Raw genomic sequence first — 14193 nt, forward strand, 5'->3', positions numbered from 1 at the left:
CATGTGGAATGTTGTCCCACTCCTCTTCAACGGCTGTGTGAAGTTGCTGAATATTGGCGGGAACTGGAACGCTCAATGGGTGATATGTCTGGTGAGTTTGCAGGCCATGGAAGAATTGGGACATTTTCATGTACAGATCCTTGCGACATGGGGCCATGCATTATCATGCTGAAACATGAGATGATGGCTGCGGATAAATGTCACGACAATGGACCTCAGGATCTTGTCACGGTATCTCTTGCATTTTATCGATGGCAACTTGAATGCACATTGTGTTCATTGTCCGTAGCTTAAGCCTATCCATACCATAATGCCACCGCCACCATGGGGCGCTCTGTTCACAACGTTGACATCAGAAAACCACTCTCCCACATGACGCCATACACGTGGTCTGCGGTTGCGTGGCCGGTTGGACGTACTGCCAAATTCTCTAAAACAACATTGGAGGTGGCTTATGGTAGAGAAACAAACATTCAATTCTCTAGCAACAGCTCTGGTGGACATTCTTGCAGTCAGCATGCCAATTGCACGCTCCCTCAAAACTCCAGACAAGCCAAGAGGAACGTTTCTGTACTGGCTCAGATGTTCCAGATTGTTCCAGCAACCAGAGTGGATGTGTAACCAGGCCAAGGCAGTGCAGCTTTGACTTGGCTCGAATGTATTGATGTAGTACAGTCTAACTGAAGGGAATATTACTGGATTCTAGTCAAGTCAAAATGTTGGCATGACTGAGATACCGACACGCCGTGATAGCTAGGTGGCCTGGGTAGGCCATCACCATCAATGTGCACATGAGTGCGTGTGTGTGTTTATGTATGCTTATGTATGTGTGGTTTAGCCATTGGTCAGACAGCAAATATGTGTGAACAGGCAGGCCATTCACAGGCTGGGGGCTTTCAGGAAATGTCTGAAAAGCTGTAGGTGGAGGACATGAGAGGAGAGGAGAGGAGAGGAGAGGAGAGGAGAGGAGAGGAGAGGAGAGGAGAGGAGAGGCTCATAGTAAAAAAGGCTGCTGGAGGTACGGAGAGTTAGTTGCTGTTGAGCCTCACATCTGGTGTGTGTGCGTGCGTGCGTGCGTGTGACAGGAGAGGGACTCACTCATACACATCTCCTGGACTTTTCCACTTCAAATAGTTTCACTGTATAAAGCATATTTTGTTCTCAAGCTCTCAAAGTCTATTTCCATGTTTCAGTGTTACTTTGAGCTGTAAGCAGTTACAGAATGCAGGGTAATACTGTAGACAGGTACAGTAACAGTAGGACAGAGTCAACAGTTATACACGATAAGAAAGTGTCATGACTGACCACGACAATCCAAATAGGTCAGATCAGGCTTGCAATGAATAACTTCAATCAGACCCCCTCTCAACCGTAGAGGGGGAAGGAAAGAACTAGTGGGGATTAACATCTCATGTCCTGTTATAAATCTTTCGCTCTCCAAATTCACTGAAGGAATGTGCTTTGTCCCAACAGACCTTTTTCCCGCTGAAACTCTAACACGTTCAAAAACGAATACTGGAACAATATTTCTAATGTAGAACGTGGGGAATGGTCAGAGGCGATCTATAGAAGACTAATGTCCATTTGTTTGTTATTTTGTTTGTCATTAAAAATGTTATAAAGGAAATACTGTAACTTGGAAAATATACCCACTACATATGATGTTTCCAACGTATGCGTTGTGCATGTAATATGAAAAATTATGAGTGTTTTTGTTAAGAGAGGGATGTGATGTGAGAAGCTATAAGAGATACTTTTCCATAACTTTGCACCATGAGGAGTCACCGCCCCGAAGTGAGGTCTGAGAGAGTGTCAGCCTGCCAGAACCGTCCCTTTCGAGCAAAAGGTATAAATGATGGGTTAAGAAAAAAACACATTACACCAGAAAAGCGTGAAGCAGAAGTACACGTTTAAAATGGTTTGAACTTTGAATCTCAACACGAGGTGGAGACGATAAACTCACCTTCCGGAAAGTCACTGGTACGGCTGATTAGCTGTCCTAGGTAAAGTATGTTCGAAAGTGAATTTAAGAACAGTGGTTCTTCCTTTAAAAGTTATGAGCTTATACCATGACCGTTAGTGGTATATGGTGTCATTCTGTCATTGCACCACACTATCACAAGGGGGAGTTAGAACGCTGTTCTATCGGTAGTCTAAACTGTGGCAATTAATGGAGCCGTTTTCAGTCTGACAGTCTCTCTTCTCTGGCACTAGAGTCCTGGATTAGGCAACAACAACAAAAACTGTCGGTGGTCCTGGAGTTAAGAGAGAACTTGGGTAAATACAATGGGGGAATTTCACTTGACATGTGGACTGACGATTAATTGAAAAATAGGCACAATGGGCTTTTGGTTTCTCTCCCTCTAAAAACAGAAATAAATCATTCTAAATAACAAACTGGCTTTATTTACAAATTAGTATGAATATCTCACCCCATGTTCAAGAATTACCTTTTTTACAACCGCTCACTTTCAGTTATTTGAAATGAAATCATCTCCAAAATACTGTTATGTTTTAAACAAGCCATAGAAAGTTGGTTGCAATTTCAGTTTTTTTTTTATCCATTAGAAAAGACAGAAGTAAGGAACTTGTCTGTCTGCCCTGCATTAAAGACCAAAATTGGTTAAAGAAAATTGTGATAAATAAAAATATATAGCAGTTTCACCAAAAAATTGACAGCTGTGCAATATACATTTACATTTTAGTCATTTAGCAGACACTCTTATCCAGAGTGGCTTAGAGTAGTGAATGCATTTTTTGTTGTTGTACTGGTCCCCTGTGGGAATCGAACCCACAACCCTGGCGTTGCACACACCATGCTCTACCAACTGAGCCACAGGTACAAATTGCAAAATAGTTGGGAAGAGATTTTCAATGTACCGATTCTATGGCACATGGTTTATGAATTGACAAGCAATTTTCCGTTTTCCTCTTGAAAGTCCTAATATTAAAAACAGTCAAATGCGTTATCTCTGTCACCAACACACACTTTAAACTTTTGGATAATAAAGCGTTTAAAGATTGACATTGGTTGATTTTAATACTTCTGACAGCCAAAATTGTAACTCCACCCATAACCTTTGGACTTTTAAACATTCCCAGAAGGCATGGATTATTTTAACCAGGCCTAAAACCTATGGGTGCAAACAATGTTTCCATGATGGGCTATTAGCAGGACAATAGACTCTTCAACCTTTACAAAAGGATAGCTCTGTCACACCCTGATCTGTTTCACCTGTCTTTGTGCTTGTCTCCACCCCCCTCCAGGTGTTGCCCATCTTCCCCATTATCCCCTGTGTATTTATACCTGTGTTTTCTGTCTGTCTGTGCCAGTTCGTCTTGTATGCCAAGTCAACCAGCGGTTTTCTCTCAGCTCCTGTTTTTTCCCCCCAGTCTCTCTTTTACCTCATCCTCCTGGTTTTGACCCGTTCCTGTCCTGACTCTGAGCCTGCCTGCCTGACCACTCTGCCTGTCCCTGACCTCGAGCCTGCCTACCATTTTAGACTCTGCCCTGGCTATGAACTCTTGCCTGTCCCTGACCTGCCTTTTGCCTACCCCTTGGACTATAATAAATATCAGAGCTCAAACCATCTGCCTCCTGTGTCTAGACTTGTGTCGTTATAATACAGTCTGGCTGTGACTGACTCAGCAGACTTGGACCAGCTCCGTCACACTGTCTCCCTGCAGGGAGCTACCATTAAGAGACAAGAGGAGCTACTTCAGAACATGATGGAAGGGTTCCGATCTCTGGCGGAACGCCACGACCTGGGGTTCTAGGCGTTGACGGAGCAATTCTGTGAATTAGCTCGCAAGCAGCACGCCACGTCTGAGACCTCCCAGCCACTCAGTAACTTCCCTACTAGTGGTGGGTCTGTTCAGCCTACCCTGGCTCCCCGAGAACCCCGCTTACCTCCTCCGGAGCGATATGCTGGCGATCCTGGAACCTGCCTGGCGTTTCTTTCCCAGTGCTCCCTAATTTTTAAGCTGGGCTCCAACTGTAGGCTGAGCTCCAACTGTTGTCTGTACTTTGGGGCTGCGGGACATTATATAGCCAATTGCCCAGTTAAGAGACCTATGTCTTTAGTAGATACAAGTACTCTGGTGAGCCAGACTGGGAATCTTGTAATTCCCATCACCCGCACTCCCTTTTTTGTGATACTGCTGTGGGGAGACCAGTCTAAGTCTCTCCGGGTGCTCATTGACTCTGGTGCGGATGACAGTTTTATGGACGCTACCCTAGTTTCTCCATTAGGAAGGAATTCCTGTAACACGGGATGGTAACGGTTATGACACCTGCCAGTCACAATTTAAATTAAGTAAAACATGTCGTTTCTCATTCAAGGAAACCGTTCCTGTTAAATGGGAGGGTAATGGCTGTGACACCTGCCACACTTAACATTAATTTGCAGACCTAGTTCATCCTTCACAAAGTCATTCTTGTAACTAACGTTTGACGTAAACGGTAATGACACCTGCTATTCACACTTTACTTTGAGTTGCAGGGATAGTTTCTTCTTCAGGAAGTGCTGTGGGTAACTCTTCCAATGGAGCAGCCGTCCAGTGCTCTAGCATCCATGGGAACAGAGAGAAGTTGAGTGGGGATACGTAATGGAGATCAGGATCATGTCTCGGCTGAACGCCCCCCCCCCCCCATATAATATGATATGTACTCTTTGATATGATATGTACTCTTTGATATGATATGTACTCTTTAATATAATATGTATCTTAGCTACAGCCACCTGATATGAAGTACCTTTCCTTTTTCAACTTTGTCCACTGTGATCTGGCCACACGCAACTGTCTGGTGGGTAAGGAATATGACATGAAGATAGCTGACTTAGACATGAGCCGGAACCTGTACCGCGGCAACTACTACCGTATCCAGGGGCGGCCCGTACTTCCCATTCGCTGGATGTCGTGGGAGAGCATCCTATTGGTGAGGGCCACAGATTTTTGTGGGTGTGTTTATTGTTGTGATGTTGTGTCTTGAATGGGATGAATAAAGAAGGTTGTAAAATAAGAGTTATCAGTGAAATGTATCCAAATCAATAACAATGATTTACAATGTGATCCCAAATATGACTAAATATCAGTTAGTGTAATTTTAGGAAACAGTAAGGTATTGATATAAAATAAATCTCCCTGCAGATTTTGTCTGGATCCACCAATCAGAATAAATTCTGTGTCTGCACACACACACTCGCACGCACGTACGCAGGCACACACGTGCACACACACACACACACACACACACACACTAAAAACACCAACACAGGTCATTTAATAGAATATCATGTGGCGTGTAGTGTTCGACCAAACGTGTTTACAAAAGACTGTTTTTCTCAGGGTAAGTTCACCATAGCCAGCGACGTGTGGGCTTTTGGCGTGACTCTGTGGGAGATTCTGACCGTGTGTGAAGAGCAGCCCTACGCACAGATCTCAGACGAACAGGTCATCGAGAACACCGGCCAGTTCTTCAGAGACCAGGGCAAACGGGTGAATGCTATATAATTACCACACGTTTACTAGGCATACTATCAGCACGGTTTTATGGCTGCAATATGTGTATTTGTAACGAACCAAGACGGGTATTAAACCAGGTTTGTCTGCTGCGTAATTAAAGATTGTGTTAGCCTGCTAAGCTAAAAGCCAAGACAATATCTGGTGTATCTAGCTCAAGTCTTCCTCTTGACCATTTTGTTGAAAGACATGCCCTGAGTGTTGTTTTATGACAGAAATATGGGCAAATTACAGGTGACAAAACATCCCATATCCTGTCATTTCCTTTAAAAAAATGGTTTCTTCTCAGGTGTACCTGCCGAGGCCTGCCTGTTGCCCTGATGCGGTCTATAGCAGCCTGAAGATGGGTTGCTGGAGGAGAAACGTCAAACAAAGACCCACCTTCCAGGAGACATACAGCCAGCTTAGTGGGAGCCAGGAGTAGCACCACACATAGACCAGTCATATAAAGTGCTCCGAGGTGAAAGCTCCCCTTGGTACAGATCTAGGATCAGCTTCAACAACCCTAACCATTAGTGGGGAAAACGCAGAACTGATCCAAGATCAGTGTTTAGGTGCAACTTCATACTACACTTCACCCTTTTTTGTGACATGGACCGGCATCTATGGTTCTTTAGTCAATGGTCGGCTAATTATGGTTCTTCCTCCTTTGAGGACCCCGTAAATTAAAACTAGCACTTGGAAACTGACTGACAACTGAATGTGATGTTCTCTTTTTCTCTCTTAATAATTAATAATAATAATTCTAGTTCACTCCCTATCGCCAGAGACGTGAACATTTCTATTAACAATATTGCACACTCTGAGATACCCAACTCTTTATCTATCTATACAAGTCAAAAGTTTGGACACACCTGCTCATTATTTTTTATATTTTCTACATTGAAGAATAATAGTGATAACATCAAAACTATGAAATAACACATATTGAATCATGTAGTAACCAAAAATGTGTTAAACAAACCAAAATATATTTCAGATTCTTCAAAGTAGCCACCCTTTGCCTTGATGACAGCTTTGCACACTCTTGGCCTTCTCTCAACCAGCTTCATGAGGTAGTCACCTGGAATGCATTTCAATTAACAGGTGTGCCTTGTTAAAAGTTCATTTGTGGAATTTCTTTCCTTCTTAATGCGTTTGAGCCAATCAGTTGTGTTGTGACAAGGTAGGGGTGGTATACAGAAGACAGCCCTATTTGGCAAAAGACAAAGTCCATATTATAGCAAGAACAGCTCAAATAAGCTACAGTGTATCTCTCTCTCTCTCTCTCTCCGTCACATCTAGATTTTGTGTGGGGACAGTTTTGTAAAGATGATTGATTTTGTCTGTGATGTTCTGTCAGAGTGCACACTAGAAATATAATTTTGTTTATAATAAAATTATTTGATTATTAAGATAATAATAATGTTTAGAAAGTCAGATATTCAACAATGTATCTGTTTGCTAGATATTTCTTTATTCAGTTTATGTTGTGAAATGTTTTGTATTTTGTCAAAGATAAACTAGTATTTTGAGTTCAATTTGTCCCTTGGAATATTGCCATTTCTTTCTTAAAACCTGGTTTCTTTTGTATGTGTGAGTTTAATATATGTTTATCACAGGAGGTTGGAGGCACCTTAATTGGGGAGGATGGGCTGGAGCGGAATTAGTGGAATGGTATCAAACACATCAAACACATGGTTTCCATGTGTTTGATGCCATTCCATTTGCACCGTTCCAGCCATTATTATGAGCCGTCCTCCCCTCAGCAGCCTCCACTGGTTTGTATGCGCTTGCTCTTATTAAACACTATGCCGAGTTATGAATGAAAAACAAAACACGTGTAATGAAATAAAGACTTGCTGAACATTCTTCAACGTTTAAAACAACAACCTTTTAAAAAAAAAAAAATGCAGATTATTCTTATTTTGTTCTGCCTTAATTTTGCTAATTAATTAGCAACAGTGTGCCTGAAAAAGAAAGACAATAAGGGGGAAAACAGTTATTCACAACTTCATGTTTTCAACGTTCTGTGTTGCTACAATATTAGAGAACTGAAATACAGAATAACAGTACAACAGAAGGAGCCTGTAATGCTTACAGGCTCCTTCTCCTTTCCTCTGTCACCCTCTCAGTGCTCTCCAGAGTCCATGGAAGCAGCCAGTTCCTGGTAGAGGTCAGCACCTCATCACTGATAGGCATCTGTAGTTTACCAGGGGTCTCAGCCACAAGTGTGCCATTCAGAGGGGCCACAGAGCTCACTGCCAGCTCTCCAGGGAAGATGGAGGAAACCCCAGATGATGCTACCTGTGTTAGGTTTAACTCCTCTAGAAGGATCTGAATGGCCAGACAGATGAAGGAGTCATGTGAAGCCCAAGATGACACAGTGTCGATGCTGCTTATTGAAGTGAAGCTTCCACTGAGTGATGAGGACTGGGAGCGGTCGCTGTCATGTGCAGCATACTCATCACCCATGATCTTATTGGTGAGAGAGAGCAGATGGGAGGTCCATGGTCACCAGTTTCAGTTGTATTTTCGGAAGTTCATTGGTTCCTTCTGATTCCCACATGTGAACTGATCAAGGTAAGAAACCTTCCAGTTTGTAGGGGTAGGTGTCTCCGATGAGACACTCCCCCCTACATGGAAACACAAACAAAAAGCTGGATATTTTAATTTATTTTTTGGCATTATAAGCAAGGGATATTCTCATTTATGACATGGTTTGTTTCATTTTCAGATATTATCAACTGAAAAAGGTATTGACAAATATTAAGGCTACAAGAGCACATGCAAAACTTAAAATACAAATACATAATGACAAAGCAAAAACTGGTTTTATAGAAATTTTAGCAAATGTATTAAAAATAAAAAACTGAAATATCACATTGACATAAGTATTCAGACCCTTTATTAAGTACTTTGTTGAAGCACCTTTGGCAGCGATTATAGCCTCGAGACTTCTTGGGTATGACGCTACAAGCTTGGCACATCTGTATTTGGGGAGTTTCTCCCATTCTTCTCTGCATATCCTCTCAAGCTCTGTCAGGTTGGATGGGGAGCGTTGCTGCACAGCTATTTTTAGGTCTCTCCCGAGATGTTAGATCGTGTGAAGCTTCACCCCAGTCTGAAGTCCTGAGCACTCTGGAGCAGGTTTTCATCAAGGATCTCTCTGTACTTTGCTCCATTAATCTTTCCCTCGATCCTGACAAGTCTCCCAGTCCCTGCCACTGAAAAACATCCAGACGTTTCCTCCAGACGTGACGCTTGGCATTCAGGCAAAAGAGTTTCATCAGACCAGAGAATCTTGTTTCTCATGGTCTGAGTCCTTTAGGTAATAATGTTCTATACACTGATCTTTACAGGAAACCTACTGATCGTAACAGTTTGTTGAGGGCTGACAGTTGTCACCCACTTCCCTTGAAAAATAGTTTCTAACTACCCGCTATTCAAAGCGCTCTGAACAAATTAAGGGAATCGTTCACAAACATTGGCACATTCTAAAATATGATGATAGTCTCGGTAATGTGTTTTCGGACCTTCCCTTGGTCGTATTCTCGCGGGGCAGGAATCTCAGAGACCAATTGGTACACGGGGGGGGGGGGGGTGTTTTGTTTAGTCACTTCCTGACTATAGTAAGATGTTATTTTCTATGGTAGAGTAGGTCAGGGCGTGAAAGGGGGTGTTTTTCTATGTTTTGTATTTCTATGTTCATTTTCTAGTTTTGTATTTCTATGTTGGTTTTGTTTGGGATGATCTCCAATTAGAGGCAGCTAGTCCTCGTTGTCTCTAATTGGAGATCATACTTAAGTAGGGTTTTTTTTCCACCTGGGTTGTGGGATCTTGTTTTTGTATTGCTCGATCGTGATGTGACGATCGTCACATACACTCTGATTTACCACCCCAAGATATTCCTGAACAACGTCTATTTGCGCCCCTACTGGATGGAAATTACAAGTGTAATGGCTGTGCTCAATGCAATGGCACTTATAAATGTAGATCCTTCCAACACCCACAAACAGGGAAATCGATCCCAATCAAAGGTGTTATTACGTGCTCCACTAAAGCAGTTATTTATCTTATAACTTGTCCTTGTGGTAAAAATGTGTGGGTAAAACAAAGCGTGAATTAAAAGTATGTATCTCAGAGCATCGTAGCACCATTAGGTGCAAAAACTCAACGTACCCAGTGGCGGCCCACGTTCTGGAAGCAAACCACTCGATTTTGTCTCTGCATTATATTGGCATCGAACATGTCACCCTCCCTAGGAGACGGGGTGACCTTGATAATTTATTGTTAAAACGAGAGGCTGCCTGGATCTTTAATTTAAAGACTCTTGCTCCCTTCGGTCTCAACATAGACTTTGATCTTAAGCCATTCTTGTGATTATTGTGACTTTGCCATTGTAATTGTTTGTAAGCTTGTGTAGTCTAAAATGAATCTATGATCGTATGCTATCCGTTTGGTTTATTGTATGCTGTTCTTGGGATGCCATTTTTATATTTGAGAATTAACTAATGATATTAGGCCACACTTGGCCATGATTACAGACACCTGTGTGTCTTTTGACACTATATAAACGAGTCATCTCGCAGTGTTTGTGATCATACCCTGATGAAGACAGCTTGGCTGTCGAAGCATTGGATATAACATTTTTGCATCTGAGCTCCTAGAGTGTGCAGCTCAAACCTTATTTCCTGAGTCCTTTAGGTGCCTTTAGGCAAACTCCAAGCGGGCTGTCATGTGCCTTTTTATGAGGAGTGGCTTCCATCTGGCCACTCTACCATAAAGGCCTGATTGGTGGAGTGCTGCAGAGATGGTTGTCCTTTTGGAAGGTTCTCCCATCTCCACAGAGGAACTCTGGAGCTCTGTCAGAGTGACCATCGGGTTCTTGGTCACCTCCCTGATCAAGGCCCTTCTCCCCAGATTGCGGCCAGCTCTAAGAAGAGTCTTGGTGGTTCCAAACTTTTTCCATTTAGAAATGATGGACGCCACCGTGTTCTTGGGGGACCTTCAATGCTACATACATTTTTTGTTACCCTTTCCCAGATCTGTGCCTCGATACAATCCTGTCTCGGAGCTCTACAGACAATTCCTTCAACCTCATGGCTTGGTTTTTGCTCTGACATGCACTGTCAACTGTGGGACCTTATATAGAGAGGTGTGTGCCTTTCCCAATCATAGACTCCAATCAAGTTGTAGAAACATCTCAAGGATGATCAATGGAAACAGGATGCACCTGAGCTCAATTACGAGTCTCATATCAAAGGGTCTGAATACTTACGTAAATAAGGTATTTTTTTTTTTTAAATTATACATTTGCAAACATTTCTTAAAACCTGTTTTTGCTTTGTCATTATGGGGTACTGTGTGTAGATTGATGAGAGAAAACGTATATTTAGTCAATTTTAGAATAAAGCTTTAAAGCAGGGCTGGGCAATTCCAGTCCTCGAGGGCCTGGTTGGTGTCACAGTTCTGCCCCAGCTAACACACCTGACTCCAATAATCACCTAATCATGATCTTCAGTTTAGAATGTAATAAAATTAATCAGCTGTGTTTTCTAGGGATGGAGAAAAAGTGTGACACCATTTTTTATTTTATTTTTTATTTGTTTCACCTTTATTTAACCAGGTAGGCCAGTTGAGAACAAGTTCTTATTTACAACTGTGACCTGGCCAAGATAAAGCAAAGCAGTGTGACAAAAACAACAACACAGAATTACACATAAACAAACGTACAGTCAATAACACAATAGAAAAGAAAAATAGAAAAATCTATGTACAGTGTGTGCAAATGTAGAAGAGTAGGGGGGTAGGCAATAAATTGGCCATAGAGGTGAAATAATTACAATTTAGCATTAATACTGGAGTGATAGATGTGCAGATGATGATGTGCAAGTAGAGATACTGGGGTGCAGAAGAGCAAGAGGATAAGTAATAATATGGGGATGAGGTAGTCGGGTGTGCTATTTACAGATTGGCTGTGTACAGGTACAGTGATCGGTAAGCTGCTCTGACAGCTGATGCTTAAAGTTAGAGAGGGAGATATAAGTCTCCAACTTCAGGTCTAGAGTGTCTCCCCCTTTGAAGAGGGGGATGACCATGGCAGCTTTCCAATCTTTGGGGATCTCAGACGAGATGAAAGAGAGGTTGAATAGGCTAGTAATAGGGGTTGCAACAATTTCGGCTGATCATTTTAGAAAGAGAGGGTCCAGATTGTCTAGCACAGCTGATTTGTAGGGATCCAGATTTTGCAGTTGTTTCAGAACATCAGCTGTCTGGATTTGGGTGAAGGAGAAGCGGGAGGGGTTTGAGCAAGTTGCTGCATTGGGTGCTGAGATGTTGGCCAGGGTAGGGGTAGCCAGGTGGAAAAATGCTTATTGAAATGATCGATTATCGGAGGTTTATCGGTGGTGACAGTGTTTCCTAGCCTCAGTGCAGTGGGCAGCTGGGAGGAGGTGCTCTTATTCTCCATGGACTTTACTGTGTCCCAAAACTTTTTGGAATTAGTGCTACAGGAAGCAAATTTCTGTTTGAAGAAGCTAGCCTTGGCTTTCCTAACTGACTGAGTATATTGGTTCCTGACGTCCCTGAAAAGTTGCATATCGCGGGGACTATTCAATGCTAATGCAGAATGTCACATGATGTTTTTGTGCTGGTCAAGGGCAGTCAGGTCTGGGGTGAACCAAGGGCTATATCTGTTCTTAGTTCTACATTTTTTTAATGGGGCATGCTTATTTAAGATGGAGAGGAAAGCACTTTTGAAGAGGAACCAGGCATCCTCTACTGACGGGATGAGGTCAATATCCTTCCAGGATATCCGGGCCAGGTCGATTAGAAAGGCCTGCTCGCTGAAGTGTTTTAGGGAGCATTTAACAGTGATGAGGGGTGGTCCGAGGACCCAGTACGCACACAGGCAATGAGGCAGTGATCGCTGAGATTCTGGTTGAAGACAGCAGAGGTGTATTTAGAGGGCAGGTTGGTCAGGATGATATCTAATCAATCAGGCCCTCGAGGACTGGAGTTGCCCACCCCTGCTTTAAAGTAACAAAATGTGGAAAATGTCCAAGGGTCAGAATACTGCGCTGGGCATTCAGACGGTGCTGGGCATTCAGACGGTGCTGGGCATTCAGACGGTGCTGGGCATTCAGACGGCGCTGGGCATTCAGACGGCGCTGGGCATTCAGACGGAGCTGGGCATTCAGACGGCGCTGGGCATGCATACGGCGCTGGGCATTCAGACGGCACTGGGCATTCAGACGGCGCTGGGCATTCAGACGGCGCTGGGCATTCAGACGGCGCTGGGCATTCAGACGGAGCTGGGCAGTCAGACGGAGCTGGGTATTCAGACGGCGCTGGGCATTCAGACGGCGCTGGGCATTCAGACGGCACTGGGCATTCAGACAGCACTAGGCATTCAGACGGCGCTGGGTATTCAGACGGCACTGGACATTCAGACAGCACTAGGCATTCAGACGGGACTGGGCATTCAGACGGCGCTGGGTATTCAGATGGCACTGGGTATTCAGACGGCGCTGGGCATTCAGACGGCGCTGGGCATTCAGATGGCACTGGGTATTCAGACGGCACTAGGCATTCAGATGGCACTGGGTATTCAGACAGCACTAGGCATTCAGACGGCGCTGGGCATTCAGACGGCGCTGGGCATTCAGATGGCGCTGGGTATTCAGACGGAGCTGGGCAGTCAGACGGAGCTGGGTATTCAGACGGCGTTGGGCATTCAGACGGCGCTGGGCATTCAGACGGCACTGGGCATTCAGACAGCACTAGGCATTCAGACGGCGCTGGGTATTCAGACGGCACTGGGCATTCAGACAGCACTAGGCATTCAGACGGGACTGGGCATTCAGACGGCGCTGGGTATTCAGATGGCACTGGGTATTCAGACGGCACTAGGCATTCAGACGGCGCTGGGCATTCAGACGGGACTGGGTATTCAGACGGCGCTGGGCATTCAGATGGTACTGGGTATTCAGACGGCACTAGGCATTCAGACGGCGCTGGGCATTCAGACGGCGCTGGGCATTCAGACGGCACTGGGCATTCAGATGGCGCTGGGTATTCATGGGATTACTGCATTATCACATACTTATCTGGTGATTTTGGTGTGTTTATACAGAAGCTGCTTTTACAGTTGAATATGTCACTCTCAACAGCTTAAAATGTTTTGATACTAATTCCTTTCAGTGATTTTTCATAATGGGAAATTTAATCCTGTCTTTTATAGCACTCGCTGTTTGTGCAAAAACCGGAGTCCATGGATCCAAGAGCAAAGTACCACAGTTTGACGTCAGGCATGGGGAGCAACTACACGCAACCTCGACAAGTGAGTGTGTCTCGTAAAAAGTTTTTGGAAAGCAAGGCCCAAGATAAACATCTGTGAAGGTGTGAACAGGTTCTATATGAATATTTCAGTCTGATAAGGGTTGATGTCATAGTTTTATGTTCACACACGCACTATACACACACGTACACACAGATTTTGTGTTGTAGATATGTGGTAGTAGAGTAGGGGCCTGTTTTTAATATTTTTTAAATTGTATAACTGCCTTAATTTTGCTGGACCCCAGGAAGAGTAGGGATCCATAATAAATACAAATACAGGGGGATTTAATTCAAACTATATGCCTCTTTCTTTCAAATTGAAAGAAAAAAGCTTATCTAGACATTTTC

This window comes from Salmo trutta, chromosome 31, assembly GCF_901001165.1.
Source record: "Salmo trutta chromosome 31, fSalTru1.1, whole genome shotgun sequence".
NCBI classification, from domain to species: Eukaryota; Metazoa; Chordata; class Actinopteri; order Salmoniformes; family Salmonidae; genus Salmo; species Salmo trutta.